The sequence below is a fragment of the Gopherus evgoodei genome, chromosome 4, assembly GCF_007399415.2.
Source record: "Gopherus evgoodei ecotype Sinaloan lineage chromosome 4, rGopEvg1_v1.p, whole genome shotgun sequence".
Classification (NCBI taxonomy): domain Eukaryota; kingdom Metazoa; phylum Chordata; order Testudines; family Testudinidae; genus Gopherus; species Gopherus evgoodei.
The window spans coordinates 59,585,911-59,609,843 of record NC_044325.1 but is presented as its reverse complement, the minus strand read 5'-3'; the positions used below and the strand labels follow the sequence as shown (position 1 = coordinate 59,609,843).

At 48.9% G+C, this 23,933-nt stretch overlaps 1 protein-coding gene across 3 annotated transcripts in view; it reads right to left on the bottom strand.

The window, feature by feature from the left end:
* The window catches only part of LOC115650046 (neuroendocrine protein 7B2), a 99,771-nt gene extending 77,642 nt beyond the window's left edge, over positions 1–22,129 (bottom strand). For 2 of the 3 annotated variants that reach the window (XM_030559398.1, XM_030559399.1), the window contains exon 1: positions 2,813–2,924. The gene's annotated coding sequence lies outside the window, so the exon portion shown is untranslated. Of the gene's footprint in view, positions 1–2,812; positions 2,925–21,894 lie in introns of those variants that run through there. The other variant, XM_030559401.1, reaches the window with a different exon arrangement.
* Between the last annotated feature and the right edge of the window lie 1,804 nt (positions 22,130–23,933).

Sequence of the window (23,933 nt, the reverse complement as noted above, 5' to 3'; positions counted from 1 at the left end):
GGACTCTCAGCCACTCCCTTTGGATGCACCTGTCCATTCCCTACAGCCTGGTGACTTCGTCCTTGTCCGTACCTGGAAGGACGAACCTCTCCTGGAAAAGTGGAAAGGACCCTATCTCGTCTTACTGGTTTCCCACATGGCGGCTAAAGTAGAGGGACCCAGGAGCTGGATTCACTACTCCCGACTAAAAGCTGTAATTCCACCACAGAATCCAGACCCCGAGCAGTGGACTGTTCAGCCGACCGGAACCAGAGCATCGGAAGATTTGGGACTCAAGTTATTGTTTAAATGCAAATAACTCTAATTTGGCCATGTTTTTAATACTTGTATGGGTGTTTACTGTTTCTGGACAGCTTGCCCCTTTAACCTTCCGTTCCCTGGAAAATAACTGATGGGCCCCCTTAGCAGTCACAGCCTCTAATTCTTCCCACTTCTGCGTAGGGAGTGGTTACACTTTAGGGTCTGTATTTACTACTTGTTTTGTGGGGGTGGCTATGCCCTTGCAAGAAATTCACAAATATACTAAACTTGCTGGTTTCAATATTAAATTGACAGCTGGGCATCCGTCTCGGTTTGGTTCTATCTCAAGTCCTAAGCCCTATACAAACCAGCATCATCTTCAGATTAGGCTAATGGCCGTGTCCTCAAATGTTACTTCCTGTTTTACTATTGTAGGGGCACGGAAGGTTGATACTAATTTAACCAACCATGAGATGAATTGTTCTGTTTCCCCAACCCCGACTTATTTTTATGCACACTTATATCTTCCCCGTGGGTGGTTTTTGCTCTGCGGACTAACCGCATTTACCTATGTCCCAGCTAACAGTTCGGGAGGCCCCGTTCTCTCGGACGATTAACCATGGGGGTTGTCCCTGGCCATGCTCTAGTTTTAGAGACACCTGGACCTACCCAAACCCAGAGGGCTCGGCGTGGCCTGCCTCTGGATGAAACATGTGATTCTAAGGTAAATCTGGTGTCTAAATCTCAGGCCATAGCCCTTGCTACTTCATTGGTCGGAGTCCCAGGCCTGGCCTTAGATGCAGAGCTCCAGCTTGCTAAAGTGGCCTGTGCCCTTGCAAAGTCCATTAATCTAACTTCCACTTTAATCTCTGACTTGGCCTCGGAACTCACAGGGGGCCGAGAAGGGGTACTCCAAAATCACGCTGCAATAGACTACCTCCTCTTACGGCATAATCATGGCTGTGAGGAATTTAAGGGTCTCTATTGCTTTAACCTTTCTGATCACAGCCAAAGCATTGAAAATAGACTGGCTAAGTTGCGTGACATTGTCACTCACATAACGCAAAATAGTGACAATAATTGGTGGGGTTGTTGCGGTTTTGGTAATTGGTTTGGGTGACTTAAAAGCATTTTTACCCCCCTGCTAGTGGTAATAGCAATTGGTTTGCTCTTCTGCTGTGGTCTGCAGATAGGAGTGCCTTGCTGTAAAGGTTGTCTTTCTGCCCTCCATCAGTCAACAGAAATGTACCCCTTTAGGGTAGTCTCACTGCCAACATCAGGTGGCTTGCCCTTTGACCTTATTCTAAGTAATGAATATGAGAAAACTCAACGAAAGGCCTTTAAGTATTCTCAAAGGGGGGATTGTTGGGGGGTGCAGGGCTCCAGGTAACTGGCAATATGGCATGGGGTTAAAAGTTTACATTCTCAGGCCTACCATCGCCCTTGAATTGCCCCTTAGATTAATCAATATGTTCCTTTAAAGCTAGCATGAGTACATGTAATCATTTATCATTTTCTTTTGTTCTTTTGTTTATGGTACAAGATGTAATCGAGCAAAGGGGGGCTCTGTAGTGTGGGTAAAGGATATAGTTTAATTAAAGGATCCAGTACTTAATGAATTGTAAATGATGAATTGTGGCACCTGTGAACATCTTTGTAAACAAGTGGGGTATATAAGGGGGGGAAGAGGATAGTGACGTGTGCATGATCTGAGATTGTATCTCTCCTTGCACCTTATTTGACTCAAATAAAGATACTTGCTTCTCCACTCCGGTGTGGTCGTTGGGGATACGCACACCGGGCAAACGAACCCCAACTGTTGCCCCCCTGCAACACTTCTGAAATCCAAGAAACCCAGCACCTCCCTCCCCCCACAAAGCAAGCCTACCACAACCTCAACCCCAAGGCAAGCCCACCTTCAACAGCCACTTATAGTATCTAGTGAGATAACTTATACAGATAAGCTTGATAACATCACAATAAGGGAGTTGCTTTTTATCAGCACATTTTGCCAGCTAGTCTTTGTAGTCCTTTCATTTAGCCAGCTGTCACTGAATGTGCAGTTTCTAATGTGAGCTCCCCTTCCCCAGGAGATGTAATAGGCTCACTGGCACCATTGCCCTGATCTTCCATATTTAATATACGTCCCACATCTCTAAAATCTCTTCATTCTTGCATGACCCAAACCCACTCTCAAACACTTGGGCAATGTGTTTTCTTGTTGGTGGGCAGACAGCTGTTGTATATTCAACAGTTTTGATCTGTTATTGCTTAAACTGCAGAAATGGGAACACTGCAGCTTCTTTAGCTAGACCCAAAAACTTTCAACGTTAAATATCCCAGTGTAGTGTGATAATAATGCAAATTTTAAGACCCACGTAAAAGAAAACTTGACCAATTAACTTATTTTTCTGGCAACTAGCAAATCCATTAAAAAATCAGTCAAGTGGGCGAAATACCAGCCAGGTGGTAACCCTAACTGAGGTACAAGTCTGGTAACCCACATCTCAGTCCCCAGGCTAGCAGGCGGCTGCCCTCCGCAGGTCACATCGCCGAGCGGAGCACCCCTTACCTCTACAGCCGCTGCCCCAGGCTGCGTCGCCGCCGCCCCTCGGCAGCTCCCACTCTTCACCTTGATCCCATACGCGGCCCGCAGCTGCTGCAGCACCGCCAGGCGCACCACGGCGCGGCCGCGCCCCGCCATCCCGGCTCCTCTGCGCCCCGCGTTCCCTCTGCTCCGGCCGCGCCTCGCCCGGCCTCTCACCCCCTCGCCACCATCCCGACCTGCTCACGCCACCCCCCAGACATACCGTCCCCGACCCTCCACAGCCCCGTCCCCGCCTCCCTACGCGTCTCAAACACAGCGCTCAGCCGCGCCGCCGCCTCTGATTGGCCCGCTGCGTCCGTTCGAATCTCAGGTCCCCACCGCTCAACGGCCAGCCATGGGCGACTAGAGAGGTGCCTGAGTCTCGCCTCTCCGCTGGGCCCGGCGCCGCGGCAGGGAACGTGTACGGAGCCCCCCCCTAAAACTCCCAGAAACGCGGCGTTCGAGGCGCGGGCCGCTAGTCCGAAGGAAGCGCAGTTATCTTCAGGCGATCGCTGGAGCTACCTACAGCGTCATCGCCCTAGTCGCAGCAGTGGCGGGCTACGGCACCCGGTAGAGGCCGCTATTGGGGAAGTGGTAGAGACAGAAGTTTCGCATTGAGTCAGCCTGAAATGGGCTGCAGCCACCTCCGGGAACCAGCCCGCCTCCCTAGCCAGTCCGGGCCCACTGTCCCCGCGCAAGCCGGCCGAGGCCGGAGGGCCCTGCAGGGCTGAGCGCGCCCGGCTTCCGGGCAGCCCCTAATGACAGCGGCAGCGCTAGGTGCGTGGGGCGGCCTGCGGCGAATCCCCGCGGAGCTGCCCCCGCCGCACCAACAGGGCCGCCGGGCGCGAGGCGAAGGCGGGTGAGGGGGTGACTGCGCCCAGGCCGAGCTTTGGCGAGCTAGAGCCGGGCTTGGCCGAACCCGGCGGAGCCAGGGAGCAGGGTCAGCAGCGCTCCCTCCGGCCCGCTTCCGAGCAGGCCGAGGTGGATTTAAACACCCCCCCAAACACACGCACGCAGCTCTCTGCTCCAGCGCAGCTCTCTTGCTAATGGTGGAAGCTCTCGCTTTGGAAAGTCTCACTGGGTAACTAGACCTCTACAAACAACAAGCAGCAGGAAAGCATTTCTAAAAACAGGTTTCAGATGGGTAGCCTGTTAGTCTGTATCAGCAAAAACAACAGGGAGTCCTTGTGGCACCTTAGAGACTAACATTTATTTGGGCATAAGCTTTTGTGGGTTGTAACCCACTTCATCCGATGCATAGAGTGGAAAATATAGTAGGTAGGTATAAATATACAGCACATGAAAAGATGGGAGTTGCCTTACCACCTGGGGGGAGGGGGGGCAGTGCTAACAAGGCCAATTCAATCATGGTGGATGTGGCCCATTCCCAACGCTTGACAAGGTGGGTGTATCAACAGCAAGAAAGTTTCTAAAACAGACCTCTAGTTCTGTTTTTTCCCCTTTGAAGATGTCAGTCAAGTGTTTTCCAGCAGCTGAGATCTTTCAATTTTAAACAACCCCACATGCTCTGAGACACTTGATTTTATCCACCAACACAGGAGGCATGGATATAAAACACCAGATAATCTCATCTTTTAAACAAGTGTGGTATAACTCTCTTGTGCTCTTAAATTGAGGGAGAAAAGTATAGAGATGAACTCATTTGTTTTCTTTTTACCTCTCCTTGTGTCTGTTTTAAATCTCCCACCTTCTCTCTTGCACTAACTCAGGCATGTATCTTAAAAAAAAATAGGGCTGTTGAAAAACAGAAAATTGTGGGGAATTTTGCCATTTTTGCAGACTGTCAGAGTAAATTTACATAATTGATTTCCCTTCAGTAATTCAAATGATGCAACAGAGTGGGAAACAAACCATGTCAGTTGCCACTTTTCTTAAGATATTTACATAAGTAAGTTAACAGGAGATCCCATTCTATTATGGGACCAAATAGAGTTTAGAAGAAACTTCCTTTTCATGTACTGTATCACTTGTACCATGTAGGGGCATCTAGTACATCCAGCTATCACACATACAGTCCAAGCTATATGCATTACTGATCTGTTTGGTGTGGTGTATTCCTAAATTTGTCTAGACTTATACTTTCCACATATGGGCATATCACATGTATCTGAATCAGTGACAATGTAGTCCTGCCTCGTGATCTGTGCAGCATTTGAACAAAGCTATCATGTTTACCCATCCTCCAACAGTTGGGGGAAGGGTTCTGTCTGTGTTTTGTATAGAAATACCACCCAAACTGTGGTCTGTGGAAGACATTGTTACCAGATTTGCTCATTGCTTTGGGGTATGCTAATTTATTAGGGTTACTCTTTGGGGGGTAGGAAGGGTTCTATAATTCTATCAATGTACTGCTTGTGTCACTTGTGTTTTCTTAGAGAGCTCTACTTCTCCCTTCTGCAAGTTCCTTCCCAGTGGAGCTATCAGGCAGGACCTAGGTTCCCCAGGGCTGGGTTCCTCCAGCCCCAGCATCAAATGAACACACATTAACAGAGTGTGTCTGAGCGGACTGGATCAATCAGCACTCTCACACTGACCCCTTATGTCCCTGGACTTAGCAGGCTGGGTCAAGCAGCACTTCCAAGATGCCACCCTCCTATGCCACAGGTTCAGCATGTCCCTATCCCCACTTTCACGTTACAATTGTTCTGGTGGTAACCCACTTGATGAGCAAACCCCACAGGATTTTTGGCTGCTACAGGGATCTTTAGCTTGGATAAGAGGAACATTGCTGCAGAGCAACTGGGGAAGCCAAAAAACGAGAGAGAGGGAAGCAACCAGCTTAACCATAGAAGTTATTTATTGCCAGGTAATAGCCGTACAAGGTGAGCCAAACAAACAAAACAGTTACAACATTAAATATAGCTTAAATTAGATTTCTAAACCTTAAATTAGATTTGTAAACTATATCTGATCACAGAAGTCAGGGTTAGAAAGCTATATTGGGGAGAGAGAGAGAGAGTTGGGTTCTCACCACTCTGTGAAGCTTGAACCAGTCAGGGTTCCCAGGTGGTGGTGGTAGCTGAGTGCTGGAGATAGGCAGAGCCCCCAGCATGATCAGTCAAGAGAAGATAAGTCCCAATGGAACAGATGGAGATTTTGGATCCAGGCATCAGAACACTTACTTGAGCCTGGGTAGGGTGTTTTGTAGGGAAACAACAATGGTTCCAGGGGGAACACTAGATTTGTTTATGGATAAACTGATGGCTTAAGGGATTATACCAAAGTTGTTTTGTTCAGGCTAGACAATAGGAACTCATCAGTCCTGGCTATGGGCAGTGTTCCTTCAAGGGAGCTCAGAATGCAGTTAGGCAGCTTCAGTATTTTGGATACCAATAAAGGATGTAAGACTAGAATTGGTCTGATAACTACTGAGTTGGGTGTGTGCAGGTGTGGGTTCATTAACATCTGGAGCAGAGATCCCCATTATGCAGTGCTGCTCTGCTTTTCTGGTCCCAGAGTTCAGTGCGGTTCTTACCTTGGAATCTCTTGTTCTCCACTCTATGCTAATGGAGATGCTTCCCTGTCCCATCTTCCATGCAAATGAGGCTAGAGGAGTTGCCTTAATCCTGTCACCCTTGTCTGCAGGGGTTTAGGTGTGTCTTTCAGTGCCTTTTCATTTCTTTTTGCAAGTCAGTCTTCTGATCGGTTTTGATTCAAGCAGAGAGTGGATGATATCCTTCCTGAGTCAGACAGGCTGGATACTGCGTTCACCCTGGTTCACCAAGAACACAGAGCTGACAGGTAACAGAGATCAGCAAAAATAAAACATCAAGATCCAAGGGCTTGGCTACACTGGAGAGTTGCAGCGCTGGTGGTGGGTTTACAGAGCTGCAACTTAGGGCTTGTCTACATCTGAAAGTTGCAGCGCTGGTGAGGGAGTTACAGCGCTGCAACTTTGAGGGTGTACACATCTGCAGGTGATCACCAGCGCTGCAACTCCCTGTTTGCAGCGCTGGCCGTACTCCCGTTTTGTCTCGGGTGTAGAGGATCCAGCGCTGGTGATCCAGCGCTGGTAATGCAATGTAGACACTCACCAGCGCTTTTCTTGACCTCCGTGGAATAAGCAGGTATCCCAGCATACCTGAGGATACCTCTCTGGTAATCAAGAAAACTCCTCTGCCCTGTGCTCACCTGACCCCTCCTTTAAATACCCCGGGAAATTTAAAAAATCACCTTCCTGTTTGCTCAGTCAGGCGTGGAGTGCAATTAATCAATCAATCATTCAGCGACCATGCCTCCACGCAGCAAACGAGCCCCAGCATGGACCAATGCAGAGCTGCAGGATCTAATTAGTGTGTGGGGAGATGAGGCTGTTCAAGCACAGCTGCGCTCCAGAAGGAGAAACTACGATACCTATGGTCAGATATCGCAGTCCATGATGAGAAGGGGCTACGAACGGGACGCCTTGCAATGCAGAGTAAAAATTAAGGAGTTGAGGAGTGCATACTGCAAAGCCCGTGAGGGAAACCGACGCTCAGGAGCAGCCCCCACAACCTGCAGGTTTTACAAGGAGCTGGATGCCATTCTTGGGTGTGACCCCACCGTGAATCCTAGAAGCACGATGGAGAGTTCAGAGCAGGGAGAAGTGGGGGACGGTGTAGAGGATGAATACAGTGATACTACTGGCGTTGAGGGGGACACCCCGGAGTCTCAGGACACAGGCAGTCAGGAGCTCTTCTCTAGCCCTGAGGAGACTAGCCAGTCCCAGCAGCTGGAAGCGGACGTTGATGAGGAAGCTGAGGGTCGTGCTCGTGGTAAGTAGACTGCAATGCTTTGTGATAGCAGGATTCTCGTTATGGCTGACTGCCAGCATGCCTAAACGTGGAATAGCCCATTGATTTGATCTATGACATCTGTGTAATCTGCCTGAGTAATCTCTTGAAAAGTTGCAGCTAGATCTTGGGCAATGTGCTTTAACAAGTTTATAGGTAGAGCCACCGTGGTCCCTGTCCCGTTCAGGCTAACTCGTCCGATCCACTGTGCAGCGAGGGGTGGGGGAACCATGGCCGCACACAGGCGAGCTGCATAGGGGCCAGGGCGGTATCCACATTCCTGTAGAAGACCCTCCCGCTCTTCCTTGGTAACACGCAGCAGTGATATGTCTGGCATTATGAAAGCCTGTGGATAGTTTAGGGATAATTGAGGGCAGGTAGCTAGAAGCACGGCTCCCCAGCGCAAGGCGGTCTGTTTCCTCTGCCCCAATCCACCCCCCCCACACCCTTCCCAGCACGTAGGCATCCAGGCGGGGTGCTTCTTCCTCACCTGCTCTGCGGTGTGTTCGTCCCCCAACCCCCCTTCCAAACGTGAAACCTGCTCTGCGGTGTGTTCGTCCCCACCCCCCCTTCCAAACGTGAAACCTGCTCTGCGGTGTGCTCGTCCCCCACCCCCCCTTCCAAACGTGAAACCTGCTCTGCGGTGTGCTCGTCCCCCACCCCCCCTTCCAAACGTGAAACCTGCTCTGCGGTGTGCTCGTCCCCCACCCCCCCTTCCAAACGTGAAACCTGCTCTGCGGTGTGTTCGTCCCCCAACCCCCCTTCCAAACGTGAAACCGGCTTTGCGGTGTGTTCGTCCCCCAACCCCCCTTCCAAACGTGAAACCTGCTCTGCGGTGTGCTCGTCCCCCAACCCCCCTTCCAAACGTGAAACCTGCTCTGCGGTGTGTTCGTCCCCCAACCCCCCTTCCAAACGTGAAACGGGCTTTGCGGTGTGTTCGTCCCCCAACCCCCCTTCCAAACGTGAAACCTGCTCTGCGGTGTGCTCGTCCCCCACCCCCCCTTCCAAACGTGAAACCTGCTCTGCGGTGTGTTCGTCCCCCAACCCCCCTTCCAACCGTGAAACCGGCTTTGCGGTGTGTTCGTCCCCCAACCCCCCTTCCAAACGTGAAACCTGCTCTGCGGTGTGCTCGTCCCCCACCCCCCCTTCCAAACGTGAAACCTGCTCTGCGGTGTGCTCGTCCCCCACCCCCCCTTCCAAACGTGAAACCTGCTCTGCGGTGTGTTCGTCCCCCAACCCCCCTTCCAAACGTGAAACCTGCTCTGCGGTGTGCTCGTCCCCCACCCCCCCTTCCAAACGTGAAACCTGCTCTGCGGTGTGTTCGTCCCCCAACCCCCCTTCCAAACGTGAAACCGGCTTTGCGGTGTGTTCGTCCCCCAACCCCCCTTCCAAACGTGAAACCTGCTCTGCGGTGTGCTCGTCCCCCACCCCCCCTTCCAAACGTGAAACCGGCTTTGCGGTGTGTTCGTCCCCCAACCCCCCTTCCAAACGTGAAACCTGCTCTGCGGTGTGCTCGTCCCCCACCCCCCCTTCCAAACGTGAAACCTGCTCTGCGGTGTGTTCGTCCCCCACCCCCCCTTCCAAACGTGAAACCTGCTCTGCGGTGTGCTCGTCCCCCAACCCCCCTTCCAAACGTGAAACCTGCTCTGCGGTGTGCTCGTCCCCCACCCCCCCTTCCAAACGTGAAACCTGCTCTGCGGTGTGCTCTGTCCGTCCCCCACCCCCCTTCCAAGCGGGAACCGTGTCCTACGGGGTGCTTTTCACCCGGCCCCCCTTCCAAGCAGGAACCAAGGCATCCCACTAACAGGGGAGAATTTTAAGCAAAAGTACTCACCGCACAGCTAGACATGTCTTAGCTTTCTTGAGCTCTACAGTGTTATGTGAGGTATGTGAGAGGGATGCTACCTACAGTTTCCAGTGTCCTTCAAAAGTTGATAATAAACAATGATGCCCCTGTGTTTTACATGTCTCTATCTCTATTTTTTCTAGACAACTCGAGAAATGCAGCTGTGTCACCAGCCTCACGTAGATTGCAGAATTTGAGGCGCAATCCTAGAAAATCAAAAGAGGAGCTGATAAAGACCGTTCTGAACCACTACGACAGGGAAAGTAGGAAGACTGAGGCGTGGAGAAAAAGTTTACAGGAATGGAGGCTGACTGAAAGCAGGAGACAGGAATTGTCTGCCAAAAGAATAGCCAGGCAGATGATGAGACTCCTGTTTCGCCAAACCAAGTCTTTTGAGTCTCTTGTAGCCATGCAGACAAATATAAACCGTGATATCCCACAGCCTTCCCAAAGCACTGTTCCTTGTCCCCCTGTGTATCCTCAAAATACCTTTATGCAGCACCCAGTTCCTTTTTATCCTCAGCTGCCCCCAACACCTATAAGATCACCTAGTAACCAAGATATGTTTAATTCTTACCCAGTGCACTCCACCCCAATCATTCTGCAGCAAAGTAATGGTGAGTTGCATCAGGCGGTTACAATTGAGTAAAAGAGGAAATAGAAAAACCTGTGAATGTACTGTGAACCAACCATACCCCCTTTCCTGTTTTTTACTGTATGACAAATAAAAGGATTTGGTTTGTATTTCTTTCCCTATGTTTTATTGGTGATAGAAATGGTTACTTATACACAGCAAGGTAAAGCAAAGCACTACACATGCACCAAACATTACTGCTGGCTCTCAGCATCAAATTGCTCCCTTATAGCATCCCTAATCCTTGAAGCCCTTTCCTGGGCCTCCCTATTAGCCCTGCTCTCTGGCTGAGCAAACTCATTCTCCAAACGTCTAACCTCGGAGGTCCATTCCTCACTGAACCTTTCACCCTTCCCTTCACAAATATTATGGAGGGTGCAGCACGCGGATATAACAGCGGTAATGCTGCTTTCCATCAAATCTAGCTTCCCGAAAAGACTGCGCCAGCGGGCTTTCAAACGGCCAAAAGCACGCTCCACAGTCATTCTACAGCGGCTCAACCTGTAGTTGAACAGTTCCTTGCTCCTGTCAAGCTTCCCCGTATATGGTTTCATGAGCCATGGCATTAATGGGTAAGCGGGGTCTCCCAGAATCACGATGGGCATTTCCACTTCCCCTTCTGTTATCTTGTGATCTGGGAAAAAGGTCCCGGCCCTAAGCCTCCTGAACAGGGCACTGTTCCTAAATATGCGTGCATCGTGCACCTTTCCAGGCCATCCAGAGTAAATGTCAGTGAAATGCCCACGGTGATCCACAAGCGCTTGCAGAACCACAGAGAAGTACCCCTTGCGATTAATATACTCCGATGCCAGGTGGGGTGGAGAGATAATAGGAATATGCGTCCCATCTACTGCCCCTCCACAGTTAGGGAAGCCCATTTCTGCAAAGCCATCTAAAATGTCCTGCATGTTCCCAAGAGTCACGGTTCTTCTTGTCAGTGTTCGATTAATGGCCCTGCAAACTTGCATCAGCACCATTCCAACGGTGGACTTTCCCACTCCGAACTGGTTCGCCACCGATCGGAAACAGTCTGGAGTTGCCAGCTTCCAGATTGCAATAGCCACCCGCTTCTCCACAGAAAGGGCATCTCTAAATCTCGTGTTCATGCGCCGCAGGTTGGGGGCGAGATCATCACAAAGTCCCATGAAAGTGGCTTTCCTCATACGAAAGTTCTGCAGCCACTGCTCGTCATCCCATGACTGCAGGACGATGTGATCCCACCATTCAGTGCTGGTTTCCCGAGCCCAAACGCGCCGGTTCACGGAGCAGAGCACGTCTGTTATTGCCACTAGCATTGTACTGTCTGCATATTGATGCGATTCAGTACCATCGTCCCTCTCCTCAATGTCAGTCACACGCATATTTAGCAGCCTAAGGATTAGATCAACAGTACGGAGAGATGTGCTGGCAATAGTCATTATTAAGGCATTCAGTACCTGAGGATCCATTCTTGAAAGAAAATGCAGAAAAAACGCTTTAGAGTCACAATGCTGCCACAGGGCTCCGCATGTGTACCAAAGCAACGCTGGCCGTTGGAACAGGAACAGGAAGCAGAAGGACAATCATACTTCCTTCCCCTTCCCACAAGCCCCAGCGCCGCTTTGGGACGAGGTGCCCTGTGGGATAGCTGCCCACAATGCATCACTCCCAACAGCGCTGCAGTGTGGCCACATCTAGCAGCGCTTGCAGCGCTGCTAGCGGTAAGTGTGGACACTCTGCAGCGCTGGCCCTATACAGCTGTACTAATACAGCTATAACAACCAGCGCTGTAAAGTTTTAGATGTAGACATGGCCTTAGTAACTGTCCACACCTGCAAGGCACATCCAGTGCTGCAACTCCCTGGCTGCAGTGCTGGCTGTACACCTGGTCTGCTTGGGGTGTAACGATTGCAGCGCTGGTGATGCAGCGCTGCTTATCAAGTGTGGCCACCAAAAGCGCTGTTATTGGCCTCCAGGATATGAGGAGGTATCCCAGAATGCCTGCTCACAACAAACCGGAAGAATGGCTGAACTCCGAGCTCCCCCGAGCTGCTTATCTAAAAAAACAAACGCAGCTCCTGTTTGCTCGATCGAGCGGAGGCAGGGAGGGGAATTGCTTTGGAAGGTTCACAGCTGTTTGCTTGAAGAGAGAAGTCACACGGCAGAGGGGGGAAGGAGGAGTCCGTGTTGAGCAGCTGCTTATGTGGTCTGAAGGCTATTTAGGAGTGCATAATTTGCATTTAGTGAATAAGGGGGGGGGAAGGGCTCGAAACTTTTACATTGATTGCAGGTTGGTGCTGTGTATCTTCCAGTCCTTAGAACTTGCAAGGCAGGGAGCTGACACAGTGTCGCCTCCAAAAATCCACTCTCTCTGTCTCCCCCACGCTCCCTGTCACACTCCACCCCACCCCCCTCTTTTGAAAAGCACGTTGCAGCCACTTGAACGCTGGGATAGCTGCCCATAATGCACCACTCCCAACAGCACTGCAAATGCTGCAAATGTGGCCACACTGCAGCGCTGGTAGCTGTCAGTGTGGCCATACTGCAGCGCTTTCCCTACGCAGCTGTACAAAGACAGCTGTAACTCCCAGCGCTGTACAACTGTAAGTGTAGCCATACCCCAAGCATTTAGAATTAATTGAAAAGGAAGGTGTCAGTGACAAAGTTACAAAAGGTTTGAAAAAGATGCCAAGAATGAAGGACCAGTGAAAATGCTTCTAAGAAAGGCAGTTAGGTTGGAAGGCAGGAGCCTTTTACAAAGAATCCATTGTGGAAAAAACATGGTGTTGGTGGGGTGTACATGAAGGGGTAAGATGTAGGCCCACCTTGTCTCCCTTTTGGATGTTTCTTTTGTGTTCTTAATAGGGATAGCAGTTCAATGGCTTTTCCTACTTTTTGATGTAAAGCCTTCTTGAGGTGAATTATATCTTCCATACAAGAGTTGTACTGATTTTGCTAAATCAGTTTAGGAACAGATTTAGGGCTAAACCACACTGGCAAAGCTAAAGCACTGCCACCCTTCCCCTCCCTTTTCAGAATATCCCATAGCTCAGTGGTTAAAGCACTCAGACATTGGAAACCTCTCTTCCAAAACTCCCCCCACCTATCAGACAAATGTGGGGAGTTGAACTGGGCTCTCCCGAACCCCAGACAAGTGTTCTAATCACTGGGCTGAGAGTTATAAGATGACTGTCATCTCCTATCCTATAGATGGTCTCTGAGCACACCTACCAGATTGGGCCCTGCAGGCAGGAAAGGCTCATAGACTTTAAGGTCAGACAGGACCATTGTGATCATCCAGTCTGACCTCCTGTACATTGCAGACTACAGAACCTCACCCACCCATTCCTGAAATAGACCCCTAAGCTCTGGCTGAGTTACTGAAGTCCTCAAAGCATGGTTTAAATAGGGTTTCCAACCCTCCAGGATTGGCCTGGAGTCTCTAAGAATTAAAGATTTATTTTAAATATTATGTCATGAAATCTCCAAGAATACATCCAATCAAAATTGACAACCCTAGGTTTAAAGACTTCAAGTTACAGAGAATTCCTCATTTAGTTTAAACCTTCAAGAGACCTGTGCCTCATGCTGCAAAGGAAGGCAAAAAAACCCCAGGGTCTCTGCCAGTCTGACCTGGGGGAAAATTCCTTTCCAGTTCCAAATATGACGATCAGTAACACCTTGAGCATGTGAGCAAGACCCACCAGGTAGATACCAGGGAAATAATTCTCTGTAGTAACTCAGAGATCTCCCCATCTAGCATCCCATCTCCAGCAGTTCATTTTTGCTACTGGCAGTCACTGATGGGCCATGTGGGTACATGAATGCCCATCTTCCTCCAGTTCATGAATTGTGCTGGGCTTTAGGCAGGAGACAGACACTCCCTCACTCTGCCTATGCTTAGGGGCAGAAACTTTGGCAAGTAGAGAACTTGTAAAGTTGAAATTTAGGTACCGAGTTAGTTTAGGCAGTAGCCAAATGGGGGTTTTGTGGATTGCAGTGAAACCTTAAACTGGGGTTGCCAACTTTCTAATTCCAAAAAAACTAACATTCTTGTCCCACCCCTTGCCCTGAGGCACTACCCCATCCCTTCCCAAGGCCCTGCTCCTGCTCACTCCATCCCCCCTCCCTCTGTCGCTTGGTCACCCTAGTTGCAGGAGACTGCCTGTACCAGCAGACCCCTCACCCAGGGGGCTGCAGTGCTGCTGTGCCCGGCATGAAGGTTGAGCCCCTGGGTGAAGGGCTGGAGGCTGGCCACCTGGCAATGAGGGGGCTGTGCTCTGCCTGGGCCCCAGGCCGCTGGCTGAGTTTTATTGTGTGGTTTTATTGCTTTTTTATTTTCTTTGATTATGATGGTGCCTGGGAGGACTCCACTCTTCCAGGGGCTGCCTAAATCACCCACCTGGGAAGGGAGAATGGTGGGCTGGAAGGGAAAAGATGAGGGGGCGGGGTGGAGGAGAGAGGATGAGGAGGGAAAGAGGCCAAGGACGAGAGCAGGGTGGGAGCGAGAGGGGGCAGTGAAGGAGAGAGGAGGGGTATGGGGAGTGGATAGGGATGCAGGGGTAGGCAGAAGGCTACAGACCACTTGAAAATTGCGGAGGGTCTCGATGGACCACTTAATGATCTTTCCAAATATTGTAAAAAAAGCTGGGGTGTAGGGTCTGGACAGGAGCTAGGGTGAGGGAGCAGGCTCAGGGTTGGGGTGTGGATCGCTTACCTGGGGCAGCTCCTGTTTGGTGTGAGGGTGCAGGTGGGAATGTGGGGGGTGCAGGAGCTCACATTTGGTGCTCAGGATGGGGTGTGGGGGGTTCAGGAGTCAGGACGGGGTTCAGGGTATGGGGAGTGCAGAGGGCTGGGGAGGTGTGAGGTCAGGGGTCAGAGTGGGGCTGGGTGTGGGGAGGCAGGGGGCTGGGTGTGTGAGGGGGTGCAGGAGTCAGGGCAGGGGCTTGGTGTGTGAAGGGGGGTTGGGTCAAGGCAGGGGGCTGGGTCTGTGTGGGGGAGTGCAGGAGTCAGGGCAGGGGTCTGGGGACGTGTGAAGGGGGGACAGGAGTCAGGGCAGAGGGGCTGGGTGTGTGTGTAGGGGTGCAGAGGTCAGGGTGGGCAGAGGACTGTGGGTGCTCACGCAGGGGGTATACCCCAATTCCAGCTTCTTCCCCAAGGCCTTGCCTCTGCCTCTTCTCCTCCTCCTCCCCGGAGCCATGAGCGTGCTAAGGCTCCGCTTCTCCTCCTCCCTCCTGCTGGCAAGCAGATGATTGGCGGTGGGGAAGTGGGGGAGGAGGGAACATAGCACGCTGGGGAAAGAGGTAGGGGAGGAGCTTGGCTGCCGGCAGAGCCTGCCCTGCTGCAGCAGGACCTGGCAGCACTAAGCTTTTTCCCCCACGGGGGGGATAGGGAGAGCCGGCCGGGCCCAGGCCCCTTTGGACCATGGGCCCAGCGCCATGGTAAATCTGGTACTGCCCAGCCAACGGGAGCTGTGCCTGCGGTCAGGGGGTGGGGCAGCACATAGACCCCCCTGGCCACTCCTAAGCCTAGGAGCTGGACATGCTGGCTGCTTCCCAGGAGCCGCATGGCGTGGCGTGGAGGCTAGCAGGGAGCCTGCCAGTCCTGCTGTGCAGCGCTGCTGACACGAGCCGGCGGGATCCCTTTTCAACTGGGTGTTCCAGTCAAAAACTGGACACCTGGTCACCCTACCTTAAACTGAGACTTAGGTACCTAAATCCCTTTGTAGACATGGGCCCAATTACAAGCCCTTCTGATTGCAAAGCTAACATAGCAAATATGAACGGATCAATTAACTAATACAGTGGGGCTGCATATGGCCTGACTCCATAGCTCTGAGAATTGTGAGCTCCTCTGTGCCCTGTTAGGAGGATAGTGGGACTTACTCTAAAGGCCAATGACAACACATTGTCATATTAGCTATTGGAGGAGCAAATGCCACCAGGGTTGGGCACAAATAAAGTTACACTCACTTATGGAGCTGCAAACACCCAGCAAAACAGAAAAATCTAGAGTACAAGGAATTAGGAGGAAAAAAGGTAAGAATGGAAGAGAGATTTGGAAAAAAATTCAAGCCAACAGTCTGGAGGGGATCCCAAGACATAATGGGAAGGAGAAACCTAGGAAGCAGTAATGCTCAAAGGCCTAGGGCCAATAATAGATAGCAAAGAGAAAAGAAGCAATATTTCCTCTATATGGCTCCAGTACAGTCACATCTGGGATATTGTTGGTAGTTCTGGTAACCATATTATGGCAAACACTTTAGAAGTGAGAGGCTGGAGGGCGCAAGAGTTATTACTGGCAACACTGGAGTACCACCTCTAGTTAAGGTTGACTGACACTTTCCAGATAAGGCCTGGTTTTCAGTTGCTCATAACTTTGCTTATGACCATTTGAGCTTAGGTTTCAACATGCTAATGGTGTACCTTAGGCTGCATTTTTCTGGAAATATATGTATAGCTTGGCTAAGCAATTATGGCTAAGAGAGAAATGGGTCTACAACTACTTAAAGTTGCAAACACCAAGGAAGCATAGTATGGTGGACTGAGAAATAAAGTGGAACAAAAAAAAAAGGGAACATCAGGCTACATTTGGGAGGCTTCTCAACAATCTGTTCTGTTAGGGTGAGGAATTCTACCAACAGAAATGGTGCAAGACCCGCTGCTTGCAAAAGCTAAAATTATATCAGACCAATTACAGGAAACAATTCTTCATTAACAGGGAAATGGGTTGTATGTTCTACATCTCTTACTTCTGATTGTACCTACTAGATTAGGTCCACAGTGGTTTTCAAACTTCATTGCACCATGACCCCCTTCCGACAGTAAAAACTACTATATGCCTCTTCCCACCCCCTTGCATAGGGCTGAAGCAAGGGAGGGAAGGGGCTGAAGCTGAAGCTCAAGAGCTTGAGCTCCAGGCAGTGGGGTGGTAGCCTGAGCCACACCAGGTGGGGCTGAAGCTCAAGCCCTGCCGCCCAGGGTGGGGGACTGAAGCTGCAGCCAGAGCCTTGCCGCCCAGGGCGGAAGCCCTTGCTTGGGCTTTGGCTTTAGCTCCTGGTGGCAGGGCTTTGGGTTTAGCTTCAGCCCTGGGTTCCACTGAGACTAACACCAGCCCTAGTGGCTCCATGAAAATGAGGTCTTGACCCAGTTTGAGAACCGCTGGATTAGGAGACTAATCAAGACATTTCCAGCCTGTAAGAATTTGCAGCAGAAATTTATTATAAACATATCAGCACCCCCTAAATTACATAAGCATTTTCAGATGTAACTGTAGTTAGTGATTATTCAGAAACATGTCCACTAAGCTTCTGGTTCCAGAAATAATATTTAAAACAAGATAAAGATACACAAATAACATGAACCCAAATGAGAATAATTCCAGTTTACTGCAATAGTCAAGACACACACAAGAGGGAGCTCTGATCTGAAAAAATGGAATAAAACTTTCGCAGTTCTGCAGTCGCCCATCCAAGCCATATATTAGCAATGAACTCACAGCAAAGTGATGAAAGACAAAAACCCACCATCCATTTCACCTGTGGGTGAATAGTTTTCACAAAGCAATCGCTCCATATCTTACCTTTCAGGCCTCATTGTCAAAGGAAACCTGCACAACCCCTTCAAGAGACAGAGCCTGTGAGCAAAAATTCGTAACATTGCTAGACCCTAAAAGTCTTGGTGTTACTGAAGACGCTGAATTTAATGCTTATTACAACAAATCTGTTAGCCACTAGTCCCCCTTTTTTGTCCTATGAGGTGTTAACTGGCCATTTCCCTTTCAATGGTCTATTATAATATGTGTCAGACTACTTATGTTAAACTATCTGTTTCCTCTTGTACTTAACTGTCACACTGCATACTTTTCCCAGACTTGCAAGAAAATTCTCTGTAAGTTCAAAAGCTTGTCTCTTTCACTAGTAGAAGTTGGTCCAATGTTACCTCACCCACTTCATTTCAAGAAAATAAATCTAAGTTAGAAGTAGACAAGAGATAAAACAAGCACTTTGGCCTAAATTTTCAGAAGGGTTTAATGATTTTAAGAGCTCAACTTCAGAAATCTTGAAGGGCCTTTTTTTTTTTTTTTTTTAAACAGGCCAGGGAGGAAATTCCACTCTCCACTGGAGCGAATGAGAAGACTCCTGAGATCAGTGGAGACAGGATTTCACCCTAAGGGTATGTCTACACTGCAATTACACACCCATGTCTGGTCCATGTCAACTGACCCAGGGTTGGGCTAAGGAGCTGTTTAATTGCAGTGTAGATGGGCTCTGGCTGCAGCCTGAACTCTGGAAGCCTCCCACCTCACAGGGTCCTAGCCCCATATCCAGCCCAAGCCCTGAATGCCTACACTGCAATTAAACAGCCCATTGAGCCTGAGTTAGCTGGCACAGGCCAGCCACAGGTTTTTAACTACAGTGTAGACATGCCTTAAGTGTACAGCACTTTTTGAAAATCAGGTCTATGCTGTCAAATTGAGACCTCAAGATTACTAGGTGCTTTTGAGAATCTTGGCCTGATAAAATAAATGATTTTGCAGATTTAATGGTCTCACAACAATAGCTACGCAGATTAACAGTTCCTGGCAGGACCTCAGCCAATAGGAGCAGAGATCATGGAGAGGGCAACTTCAACACGGCCAGGTTACCCAGAACCATGCAGAAGAGAGCCTAGGCTGTGAACTCAAAAATGAACTGCTGGGAGAGGCCATCCAGAAATTCAGCCCCCAGGAGCTGAGAAAAGCAGCTGACACAGGCACCTTTAGACACTGACAACATTCTGTCCAACTGTTAATAGTTTTCACTCTCAGTATTTTCCCCATCACTGCTTGGCAATTTGCTCACACTCCATTCTTCCCCCCACCCCCAAATCTTCATCTCAACCTCATTTCATCTGTCCATCCCATTTTCTCCTTTCCCCACCCCACTACCCCTAACTGTCCTTCTTTGTTCCTCATCTATTTTTTTCCCCAGAAAGGCTTCCTCCTGCCATGTATCCCTCCACCCCCTAAAAAAGAAAAACGATGGCATTACTGTGGCATTTGCTGCCTACCAGATTGTTCAAAAAGCTTGTTAGTTACATCCTTTTCCTGTCTTGTTTATCGAGGCCTTGTCTACACCACAAAATTAAATTGCATTGCATCAACCCTATGTTGACCTAACTGTGCATGTGTCTACTTAAATTTGTCTCTCACCATTGTAAGTGCCCTATAATGCCAACATAGAAGCACTACCTCTCCAAGTGGTGTAGTATCATAGACAATGTACTTTGGTCACTGTGGCACAAATGTAGACACTGGGTTAGGGTTGACATGACTAACTGTCCTCCAGCGGCTGTCCCACAGTGCCTTACTCTGATTGTTCTGGTCACTATTGTGAACTTCTCTGCCCAGGTGTCACAGAGACTTGAAAGCCCAACCAACCTCCCCTCCACCCCAAAAATGTCCCACAAACGTTTGAAATTCCTTTTCCTGATTGCCTGGCTTGGTGAGCACAACTGTCCAGCTGACCATGCCAGGTACACACTCCAAACATGCTCCTGTCTGGGGTAGACACAAGATACTGGATCTCCTGGATTTGTGGGGAGAAAAGGCTGTGCAGGCACAGCTCTGAATCAGCTGTAGAAATGTCAATACCTGCAAGCAGATTGCTCAGGGGATGCAGGAGAAGGGCTATGACAGGAACCAGCAACAATGGCTCATGAAAGTCAAGAAGCTGCATAGGGCATATCAGAAGGCCAATAATTGATCCAGGGCCAAGCTGCAGACCTAGCACTTTTACTAAGAGCTTCAAGCCATCCTCAGCAGAGACCCCACCATCCCCAACAGCACTGTGGATACCTCTAAGAAGCCTGAATCACAAGCCCCTGTCGTGAACAGCAAGTAGGAGGAAGTGGTGGATGAGGAAGGAGGAGGAGTATGGGGGACAGGCAATGATGGGATCTACCTCCATGGTAAACGAGGACCTTTTTTTGATCACAGTCCAGCCACTTGAGCCCAATGCAAGAGAAGGAACCTCAGGTAAGAATGTAGATAAATTGTCATCCACAAGATTGTCCCCCTGCAAAGCAGCAGGACAGAATCTTGACTTTTATATTAATTTACTTGTGTTAGACGAGGCAGTGGTACAACCAAGAGAGGTAGAGCAGCTATCTGCTTTTCATTCCTCTCTAAAGTTAGGGAGCGGGTGCCATGTGGAGTAGTTTGCTTATGTACAGGAGGTCCCTGGAATCCTCCTGAGATCAATGAAAGTTCTGTGGAGGTACTCTGCAATCTTCTGCCAAAAGTGTCTAGGGAGGGCTGCCTTATTTCTTCCACCGCAGTAACACGCTTCCCCCCGTCACTCAGCGATAACTTCAGTAGGCACCATTGCAACATGCAGGCTAGCAGCATATGGGCCTGGGTGGCTTTGGGACACTAGCAGCATCGAGCTCAAAGGCAGTGTGCTCTCTGCTTTTGTTACTTTCATAAAACCATAAGAATGGCCTTACTGGGTCAGACCAAAGGTTCATCTAGCTCAGTATCCTGTCTTCCGACAGTGGCCAATACCAGGTGCCCCAAAGGGAATGAACAGAACAGGTAATCATCAAGTGATCCATCCTGTTGCCCATTCCCAGGTTCTGGCAAACACAGGCTAGGGACACTATCCCTGTCCAGCCTGCCTAATAGCCATTGATAGACCTATCCTCCATAAACTTATCTAGTTCTTTTTTGAACCCTCTTATAGTCTTGACCTTCACAACATACTCTGGCAAGGAGTTCCACAGGTTGACTGTGTGTTGTGTGAAAAAATACTTCCTTTTGCTTGTTTTAAATCTGTTGCCTTTTAATTTCATTTGGTGATCCCTAGTTCTTGTGTTATGAGAAGGCGTAAATAACACTTCCTTATTTACTTTCTCCACACCTGTCATGATTTTATAAACCTCAGTCATATCCCCTCCCTTAGTCTCTTTTCCAAGCTGAAAAGTCCCAGTTTTATTAACCTCTCCTCATATGGCAGTTGTTCCATACCCCTAATAATTTTTGTTGCCCTTTTCTGAACTTTTTCCAATTCCAATATATCTTTTTTGAGATGGGGCAACCACATCTACATTCAATATTCAAGATATGGGCATACCATGGATTTATATAGAGGCAATACAATATTTTCTGTCTTACCTATCCCTTTCTTAATGATTCACAACATTCTGTTTGCTTTTTTGACTGCCTCTGTATATTAAGTGGATGTTTTCAGGGAACTATCCAAGATCTCTTCCTTGAGTGTTAACAGCTAATTTAGACCTCCATTGTTTTAGATGTATAGTTGGGATTATGTTTTCCAACGTGCATTACTTTGCATTGATCAACATTGAATTTCATCTGCCATTTTGTTTCCCAATCACCCAATTTTGAGAGATCCTGTTGTAGCTCTTTGCAGTCCACCTGGGACTTAACTATCTTGAGTAGTTTGGTACCATCTGAAAATGTTTATCCCTTTTTCCAAATCCTTTATGAATATGTTGAATAGGACTGGGCCCAGTACAGACCCTTGGGGGACACCACTGTTTACCTCTCTCCACTCTGAAAACAATAAAGTGGGAAAGTGGTGCCAGTATTCAGTGCAACTGTCCTATATATGCTAGAAGCATGCAATGGAGGTGTTCCCTCCTCATTTCTCCTACCCCCAACCCTTGCGGGCCATACTCAGCGTGGCTGGTGCAATGACTAGTGTTGTGCACAAGCAGGCCCAAGCAGAATTGAGAACATAGTGACTAAAAATTCAGGGAAGTGAGTTCAGCATCTTGAGTTTTGCTTTCTTTTGTGAATGTGCTCACAATACCTCTGTTTTTATCTTCTGTGCTATCACTGCAGCCTTAGGTCTTCCCCTCCACACCAGTAGAACACCTGAGCCAAAGGAGGAGAGGAGGAAGAAAAAAAAAAAAGGATTCAGAATGATATTGCAGGAGACCACAGGGCCTAGAGGATGAATTGCCAACAGCCTTAAGAATGGAGAGGAGAAAAGCCCAGGAGTCCCAGAAGGAAGTGGAGAGGGAGATGCATCAGGACAGAATGGGGCTTCTCAGGCAGTAAACAGATGCTACTGATTCTGGAGGACCCACAGGTCCAACAATCCCAGACTCACCTTGCTCTACAATCTGTTGAGAGCTCCATATCAGGACCTCCACCCTGCTCCCCCAACACTGCACATGGCATCAGGGGTGACACCACTATCCCACCACTCCACGTGACATTAAAGACAATCACGGCTTCACATACAGACTCGTGAAAGCCACAGTTGGTGTATATGGAGCTAAAATGAACATGAATGTTCTCATAGTTTATTAAGTTTGTAATGTAGGTTTTAAAATTGCACTGATTGTTACAAAATAAAATTTTATTGGGACCATAATTTGTCTTTATTAGCTCATAACATATGCTGCTGAGTAGTTCTGAAAGCAGTTACCTGTTACTGTACAGTATCACATAATTCATAGGCTCATTCACAAACATTAAATAACTGCACTGACAATGTTCTGTTCCTTCAAGTACAGCAACCACTACATGATTCCTGTCAGGCCAAGAAAGAGCATAGCCAGACAGAGCATACCACACCACCACATGCTACTCTGTCTCACTGTTAAAATGGTCTTTCAAAGCCTCCCTGAGCTGAATAGCTTCATGCTGAGCTCTTTTAATAGCCCTTGCATCTGTTCAAATTCAGCAGACAGCCCCTCCACTCTGGTGGACACTTTTCCTTCACATACATTTTGCAGGACACAGCAGGCAGCTAGAACCACTGGCATATTTTTATCACTAAGATCCAATCTTTGAGTAAACAAATCCAGTAACCCTTCACCAGTTGAGCCAGTAGTTGAATCTCTCCTTGGTGCTGTTGAGGTGGCCAGTGTACGGCTTCATGAGCTAGCAGTAGGCTGGGTCCCTCAGGATCACTATTGGCATTTCAACATTCCTAGTGGCAATCCCCTGGGTCAGGAAAGGAAGTCTCTGCTTGTAATTTTCTGAACAGGCCCATGTTCTTAAAAATATGAGTGTCATTCACCTCAGCCAGAGCAAAGCAATAAGACATTGCTTGCTTCAGCCAACTCCAAAGCATGGCCCACCTTCAGCCAACTCCTCAGTTTCCTAGGGCTCGCTAACCCTCTTTCTGGGGATGCTGCCTTTTAACACGAGAATCAGCCCTTCCTTCAGCACATCCCACTTGTAGTATGTTGGTGGGAGAGGGGAGGAGAAAGTTGGTTTATCCCTTACAACTGGTTTCTCTTGCGACCCTGCACATCTCTGAAGTCAGGGCAAACAATCTTTCCTCTAGAGAGGGAAAGGTTAACCCCTTTCTTTCCCAGCCTCTTCACAGACTCTAGAATCCCCCCAGAGTGTGTTTAAAGGATATTTAAGCCTTTTGTATGATACTTGGATTGTGGAGACTACAGAGCTTCAGGCTGTTAAATTCTTGAAGGGGTGAATTAGTGTCAGGAAGCAGTGACTCTGGATGGGAGCATGCCTTCTTTTGGTACTGCATGGTCCTGCAGGTACACCACCCTCTACTCCCCCAGCTGCTTCTTTAAGAAGATTCTCTCCACCTAGAATACTTTAAACTTGTAAGGGCCTCCTTTTATTAAGAAGAACTAGTGTTTTGCCCCTCAAGTACAAGCCTTTCGCAGGTTCGCACAGTCTACCTCTTGGTGTGTACCAATTAGTTACACAGATTTCAGTTTCTCAGGTCAGTAGTCTTGCAGCCCTCCTTCCTGAGATTTGTGTTGCAGATTCTGATTGACTGCAGCCTAGAATCAGAATCACAGGACTGGAAGGGACCTTGAGAGGTCATCCAGTCCAGTTCCCTGCACTCATAGCAGGACTAAA